Raw genomic sequence first — 8,944 nt, forward strand, 5'->3', positions numbered from 1 at the left:
CCCTCCGAGTTTAAAAGGATGGTCATATGAGTGGAGACAGATACAGAGAGAAAGGAAATTAAGTAAAGCAGCTGACCATGAAGGAAAGTATAATGCAAGAGGGTTAAGAGGAGAGGAAACAAGAAGATACAGGAAGAGAATGATACAAGGTAAGAGTCACCGATAGAAAAATAGGGCAACCCTGCCCCCCCCCAAACAACAACAACAAACCAACCCAAAAAACAACAACCCAGCACTTTACCAGAAGAGGAAGAGCATCAGTTTGACCCAGTTCACCTACCATCTGTATAGCTCACACGCACTTCAGCGGGGCTTTTTGGTGCTTTTATGTAATAGCTGATTGAATCAGCTATTACATAAAAGCACCAAAAAGCCCCGCTGAAGTGCGTGTGAGCTATACAGACACTAGGCATACCGTGTCAAACTAATAATTCCTCTTCTGGGCATGTGCTGCACTTGGTGCGTGGGCATGCTGAGCTGCAAGTAAAGCACTGTTTTGTTTTGTTTTTTCAGATCTGTAAGCACCCTGAGCAGAGAGGGAGAGAAAGAAGATAGCTGGGGAGAGACAAAGAAAGAAAAAGGAAGAAAGACAAAGAGGCAAAGCAGGAGGATTTGAGAGAGAGAGACAAAAGCAAAAGCCAAGGAGGGGGAAAGAGGGAGAGACAACTGGAGAGCTTTTCCTATTAATAATTATTACTGATAAAGCCTGAACGTATGCTTAAGGAATGAATCAATGGATAGTGCCACCAGAATGCTAAACATGGAACATGAGAAAGATTTTAATGTCTGGTGTTCCTATGCATGCAGCATACACAGCTTGGAGTATCCTTTGGTCAATGAAGGCAACTGTCAGCATAATGGTGTTTAATGGTTACTCCTGACATTAGAATGTATTCCCTGAACACTAGATTTATAGCCCCACGGAGATAGCCTGTCTTTGGAAAGGGAGTCTCATGCAATGAATGTCCATTTTATTATCCACCATTCAGATGATCAATGACAATGTTTCATATTCTGGGTTTAACCCTGTTTTTACAGAACTTACCCTAAGGTAATAAAACCTTAGGATTCTACTAATAAAAATTTAACATGTATGGATATTCCTGATTAGTTGATATACAGCATTCAGATCTGAAATTACATAGAGTTTACATGTGAACACTTTTCTTTACAAATGTGCAGATTATGGTGTTTTATTTATGTAGTAGAGAAAGGAAAATCTCAGGTTATGTTAATAGGCTTCCCAGAAGAGAAAATTAGTTGAATACTAGTGAGCTCCTGGGATTCTAATATGCAAATATACTACAGATTCTACCCAAATATTTTATTTCTAACTTATGATATTTTTGAGCCTCCAGTGATGAATTTCAGTTCTGTTCACTTTAGTGGAATTACTTGTGTGAAAAGAACCTATTTATGTGAATACATATTTCTAGGATTGGCTCCTTGCTGTTTTTTAATACGATCATCAGAACTGGTCATCTGTATTTTTCATCTTAATTGCAGTAAATGAGTGCCTGCTCTTGGTATTTTGAGGACCAAGCAACAGTAGAAAACTTCTTCTGTAGCTCAAAAAAGGATATACCAACAGTTAGCTTTTGGTGGGATGTTCAGCAAAAGGAATTTTTTTTACAATATAATTTATCAGTGTAATTTCCCATTGCTAATAGTATTATACATTTCTGAACAAAGATGTAATTTAGTGAACTATTTGCTTAACTAGTCACTATGGCTGTATCTACATGAGCATGGACATTTGGTTCCCCGGGGATAACAAGCAGCAGCACAAAGTGTCTGTCCAGCCAGGCTCTGGTTTTGAGCGGTGTGTGCTGCCCTCATCTGCACCACCCTGCTTTTTTTTGTACAGGTTTTTTTCACCCCTGGATATCCCAGGGTCTAGCCCCCGCCTTCCCCGTGCTGCTACCTTGCAATGTGGACAACAGCTGAATGTGTGATATGTGGCACTGCAGACGTGTTGGCAGCGCCACATACTGAACAGCCATGCTCATCTGGACACAGCTTATAGCCTCATCCAGGTAACAAATACCTAAACTCTAAACAGCCAGTTCAGTTCTGATGGCACATTTTGACTGGGTTTTGGTTTTCTAGTTACTGTGAATTTCCACCCTGTCTTTTATACTTTGATAATTAAGGAAGCTAAATCACCAGCTAATGAAAACAAGTACTACAATCTACCATCTAGAGTGGTATGGCTGGAATGTGTTGGTTGAAGACACAGTTGTGATCTTATGATTAAGCGTATACTACCCTTTGTTAGTGCTCACAGAATGAGTTTAATAATGAAATAAAATATGAGGAACCAAATTCTGGACTGACTTTAAAGTCACTAGGAACTGTACCCATCTAAAAGAGCAGAACTGCAAATAATATCTACATTTTATTTGATATCTTCTTTAAAGGAATGGGAATACATTTTCACTTACCAAAAAAACCCTTCACTAAATGAATGTAAATAATATTAATCTATATTTAAACTTACTTTACATTGCAAAAATGAATCTTAATTTGCATAAGAATCAAAACTACAGTATAAGGAGAAATTTGGCTCAAAATTTAGGTTTCTAAAAATAATTTTTCCAAGATTCTTTGTCCAATTGAAATGTTCTAACAAAAAAATGTAAAATGATTTTCATTAGTGTGTGTGGATTCCTGGTCAATGTTAGCAACCCAAATGGAAAGGAAAAAGCAACAAGCATAAATTCTGAAAATCAAAATACGTTGTTTAAAAATTCAAGGTGTTATGTGAAACATAGGTCAAATCTTTATTTGGAAAAAGCCAACCTATTAAATAGGTACTTTGCGTCAGTCTTTCATCAGTCCCATGGGACGCCCATGCCCGCTACAGGGCCGGGAAGTCCGGGTGAGGGTGATCCCCTGCCCTCCATTAATGCTGACTTTCTGAAGGAACATCTTGAGAAGCTGGATACCTTCAAGTCAGCCGGCCCTGACAATCTTCACCCCAGGGTACTCAAGGAGCTGGCGAGCATCATAGCCCAGCCTCTAGCACGGATCTTTGAAAACTCTTGGCGCTCTGGTGTAGTGCCCGAAGACTGGAAGAAGGCCAATGTGGTGCCTATCTTCAAGAAAGGGAGGAAAGTGGATCCGGCTAACTATAGGCCCATCAGCCTGACTTCTATCCCGGGGAAGATCTTAGAAAAGTTTATTAAAGAGGCCATCCTTAATGGACTGGCCGACGCCAACATCTTAAGGGATAGCCAGCATGGGTTTGTTGCGGGTAGGTCTTGCTTGACCAGTCTCATTTCCTTCTACGACCAGGTGACCTATCACCTGGACAAGGGAGAAGAGATTGATGTCATATATCTTGACTTTAAAAAAGCCTTCGATCTGGTATCCCATGATAGCCTTTTGGAGAAACTGACCAATTGTCGCCTTGGGTCCTCCACGATCCACTGGCTGGAAAATTGGCTCCGGGGTCGGACCCAGAGGGTAGTAATTGATGGAAGTCACTCATCGTGGTGTCCTGTGACCAGTGGGGTCCCCCAAGGCTCTGTCCTTGGACCCATACTGTTCAACATCTTCATTAATGATGTGGACACTGGAGTCAGAAGCGGACTGGCCAAGTTCGCCGATGACACCAAACTTTGGGGCAAAGCATCCACACCAGAAGACAGGCAGGTTATCCAGGCTGACCTGGACAGGCTCAGCAAGTGGGCGGACGAGAATCTGATGGTGTTCAACGCCGATAAATGCAAGGTTCTCCACCTTGGGAAAAAAAACCCGCAGCATCCTTATAGGCTCGGCAGTGCTATGTTTCCCTTTGTACTCGGCCTTGGTGAGGCCGCAGCTGGAGTACTGCGTCCAGTTTTGGGCTCCACAATTCCAAAAGGATGTGGAGAAGCTTGAGAGAGTCCAGAGAAGAGCCACGCGTATGATCAGAGGTCAGGGATCAGACCCTACGATGACAGGCTGAGAGCCCTGGGGCTCTTTAGCCTGGAAAAGCGCAGGCTCAGGGGTGATCTGATGGCCACCTACAAGTTTATCAGGGGTGACCACCAGCATCTGGGGGAACGTTTGTTCACCAGAGCGCCCCAAGGGATGACGAGGTCGAATGGTCACAAACTACTTCAAGATCGTTTCAGGCTGGACATAAGGAAGAATTTCTTTACTGTCCAAGCCCCCAAGGTCTGGAACAGCCTGCCACCGGAGGTGGTTCAAGCGCCTTCATTGAACACCTTCAAGATGAAACTGGATGCTTATCTTGCTGGGATCCTATGACCCCAGCTGACTTCCTGCCCTTTGGGCAGAGGGCTGGACTCGATGATCTTCCGAGGTCCCTTCCAGCCCTAATGTCTATGAAATCTATGAAATTTTAAAAGAGAAGATATTTTTATCCCAACAATGCCAAATTGATCTATAAAAGTGTGATCTAAGTTGTGTAAACTTGTATCAGATCCTGTAATACATATCTGAGTTTATATCCTTTTCTTCCAAGATCACAATCATTGCATTATTACTGTGTGGGCTGCTGCATCATGAAGTCCTTGTTATTTTAGCTGCTACAAAGCAGTGCATGTGCCATCTTCCTGATACTGTCCTGCTAGAAACTAAAGGCATTGTCACAGCATCATGCAGTCTAATCTAATCTGAATTCTAACCCAGATGCCCAAAAAGTATGGCACAGGATACCCATGTCTTCATTTGTATATGCAATTATATTTCATATCATGCCATCTTTTTCACGTTTTCATAGGCAGAGAGAGATTTCAGGCACACATCAGCCATGCAATAGCTAGGTAATGGGCCAAATTCCATTTCTCATCCCTAAACCAAGTGTATATATTCCCACTAAGAGGACAAAGCTGGTGAATAGATCAGATTCATGGAATCATCAGAGGACTTTTGGTAAAGAATGATGCTGACTACACCAGAGATTAAGGAAGTTTTAAGAGCTATGTTTCAGCTCAGTAAGGAATGAAAATGAAAATCAGGGGTAGTATTGGCATACCCAAGAAATCAAATGGCTCTGTGAATCACATTAACAAAGACGTTCAAGTCAAATGGCTCCTTTTCTTTCTGTTACATTATGCTTATCAGAGGCATTCTGCCAATATGTTTGGGATCTGAAGCTGGATAAAAACCTCTGTAAGCATAATAATATCCCAACAAAAGGGAAATTGTGACAACCGTTTAGAGAATGCAGACAGAGTGGGTTCTTTCCCCCCAGTTCCCATATGCCCAGTCACTGATATGTTTTAAAAATAAGAAAATTGATTTACAAATAAGAAATTCCTAAGAATCATGTATGAAATCAGTGTTGTACAGTACCTTGTCTACCAACTGTACCAAAACAGCCTAATGAGTTAAAATCATACGTATATAAATATCTCTGAATGGTGAAAATAAGTGACACAGTGAAATTATAAGCAACAGAAGTAAAATATGTTTTCAGATGGGAACAGAAATTTGATAGGAAGTTAATGAGACAAAAAGAAACATCAGAAGATTGCTTCAAGTGACTAGAGCTGCAGAGAAGACCTTTGCACCTATGTAAGTGATAGATACTTAGATAGATACTCAAATAATGGCAGAAATTCATATATTACCAAGTGTACGGAAACAGAAGCTTCATCCACAATAATCATAGTTAATCAACATTAGCTCAGCCATACAGACAGCAATATGGTGCAGTTAGGAAGCTCTGATCAGTGTAACCTGAACTGAAGTCAATTATATTACTTTAGTGTAATGGAGGTAGAACTTAGCCCACATCATGTAACTGAGGGAATTAGTCAGCAGTTTCTGATATAATAAAAGAGGAACAATTCCATCGCAAGCCATTCTGGGTTCACTTTATCTTTCCTTTCATGGCTACAAATGAGAATAACTAGAATTAGGGGTTACATCAAATGTTAGTGGGTCCTATTAATGAAGTGCACTCAACCGAAAAGCTAGAGAAAGGGACAACATCAAAATCATCACCCTTAATTCTGCAACTACATCCACTAGTCCTTATGGGAAACCCCAGTGAGGTTCTGTATGGACCCAAAAGTAACAGATCCAGTTATAGGATCAAACCTTTTTAAGCATCACATTCTGTTTGCTGCTATAGGAGTTTAAATCCAGCATATTTTTCAGATTTTCATTGGCATAACTGAGACCAGAATCTGGTGTGTCGGTTTAGTTGAAGACAGTGGTAAAATATTCCAAAATGGTTCTGATCTTTACCAGAAGTTGGTGGTACTAATCTTATTTCTGTATGAGAATAATGTACTTAGGTCAGAGACTCATAATTCAGAGCTATATTTCTGAGCTTCTAAATTCAGACACATTGAGCTATGGAGCTTTGATTTGTTCCCATCTCTAAAATAAATAAAATGTATATAAACTTTGATCTTGCTCCCTTTTTGCTTTGTTTGCTACAGGATTGTAATTAGGTGCTTCATCTGTAAAGTTTTGTACGTGAAGGTTCACTGCTGGATCCAGATTACATAAGGTTTATAATTTGTCCTTGTGCAAAGTGCATAAGTCCCCTGTATCTTGCATTTAATCAGAGTTTAAATCTTGGCTACAATCCAAGTTGTGATATTTTTCTTTAATGCCCCAGGATGTATTTGATACTAAGGTAAATGATTCTCATTTACACTAAGAAACTATAGGCTTCAGTACAAATGTGAATCATACCAAACAATGCTGATAGTTTGCTTAGGCTGATACTGAAAATTGGAAAAGTACCCTTAGGGTGTCCTTCTTTTTGAAGAAGAGATTTTACTTCAAAAGAAAGACCCTGAAATTATGAATCTCAAAAGAAAAAAAATAATCATAGAAGGAAGAGTGTGTATAAATGTCTATAGCAGAGCATTTTTAAACTGACTAGAAAATCAGTGTACTGAAATCTTTTTACTCTGTAGCTAATAATTTAGAAGAATTTCTTTTCAATAGCTGGTTGAGCAACAAACAGGATTGAAGGCATCTAGGATTTAGTACGTCTTTAACAAGAATTATAACAGAAACAGTATCATGGGGATAAAGTCTGAGGACAAAGTAAAAGTTTAAGACCGCAGATGCCAAGTACATTAAGAAACCCTATAACCAGCACAGACAAAAATAAGCAGCTTGAAATGCCATTTAGTAGGTGCCTGATTTCCTTGTAATGCAAATAGTCATACAAAATATGCAGGAATGTGGATTGCTTTGGGTTGAATGGGAAAAGGAAATTGATTTACAAATCAGGAATGGAATGGAAACCTTACAGAAAAAGCTGAGACAGAATAACTCTCTCTGCATGGTATGCAGTAAATATGGTTTGTAACTTACTTTACCCTTAGGAATTGGTCTGATGTTTAACAATATTACACATTACAACACAGTAAAGGTGTTCTTCATTGTAATGAGGCACTGAGGATTTTAATCTTAAGTTATCCTTCTTGTCAGTTTAAATCTGCTGGGCCAAATTCTCCTCTCTTGGACAACCCCTTGCTTTTAACAGCATTGCACTGGTGTAGCTCAGAGGAAGCTATGGCTCTTTACATTTCAGTGTAGTTAAAAGCAACATGTTCACTGCCTGTTCTCAGGGAGCTAAAAAAATCTAAGTGTGAAAAATAAGGTGTGCACATTTCCCCTCCACACTATAGAAGCCTCCAAGCCCCTGTAAAGCTCCAAGGACAGCCTGTAGGTGACATTATTAAGGAGCCAGCTAGTAGTGCTGAGGCCTGAGGTTCCCTCACCAGGTGGCTTTCGTCTCCAGCTGTTCCCCAAGATCCATGGGGCTTATGGGTTTGGACATGTAACCTCTTCCACAGGAAAGAAAATCCTCTTCTTTCTCCTATGGAAAAATGAGGAGGAAGGTGGATGAGCTGAAAATTTCCATTTCCATGGGGAGCCTGAGGCTCTAAGTTACTCAGTAAAACGATTAGAAAAGGGATGCAACATAACAGGTCATTTAAAATTGTACAGATTTGAAATGTCTTGTTGGTTCCGGCTGATAGTTTTTAAGAAGGCTCTGCTCTCTACCTTCAAAGGTCTGAATAGCAATTTGGACAGTTGCCTACCTGCTTGTTGAGTTCTTTAGGGTTCTTTTGTAAGAAGAAACATGAGGATACCTTATCTATTTTTATATTTATAGATCCTTAAGGTTTTATCTGTTTCTACAAGGATCATGTAATCCTTTTGTTGTTTCTATGGACCTAATGCACTTTGAAAATTAAATTTAAAACTTCAATATGCTTTGGAAACACTTCGAGGATGATATTGCTGTGAAAATGACACATTAGATCATCAAGTCTATCCTCTTGCAAGTACTAGATGTGGTCCCAGTGGGAGGCTGATACTACAATGGGTATCAGCCAGAAGTCCAAAGGGTCAAGAGATGATTTTTCTTGTGGTTAAAAAGCATAAAGTGTCATTCATACTAGCAATGAAAACACTCAGGCACCAACTCTTACAACATGGTGATAAGCCTAAGGGGAAGAAAAGGAAAATTTTTACCTCTTTTGTTTAAGAAGAAGTAAACCAGTCTCTTGTATGCATTCCTACAGCTAAATGTTTTGCTAAAAATATTGCAAGAGGCTGTTATCCCCTTACTTTCTCAGGGAGAGAGAAGTTGAAGTAGTGCATCTCTGGAGAGAGATAGTGGAGAAGTGTTCCCATCCTCACCTAGGCAAACAAAATCACGTCTCCATCGGTTCTGTTCGGCTGTGGTGGTGCCAACAGGGACAGGATATGTAGGGCAGGAGGAGCTAGGAAGCAACTGCCTTTTATGGCAAACTTCCTAGGATCCAGTTGATTTCTGATAATGAACCACTGAAGGATTTAACAGAAACAACATCATCTCCCCTTTATGACTTCTGTTCCCACAGTAGAAGGGAAATATGCAGATGGAGGTCCCAACCCTTGGCAGAGCAGCCTTACTGCCATGAAAAAAAAAGGGGGAGGGGGAAAGGGGGAGCCAGTGAGAAGGATTTCA

This window comes from Alligator sinensis, unplaced genomic scaffold (genome assembly GCF_000455745.1).
Source record: "Alligator sinensis unplaced genomic scaffold, ASM45574v1 scaffold347_1, whole genome shotgun sequence".
Classification (NCBI taxonomy): Eukaryota; Metazoa; Chordata; order Crocodylia; family Alligatoridae; genus Alligator; species Alligator sinensis.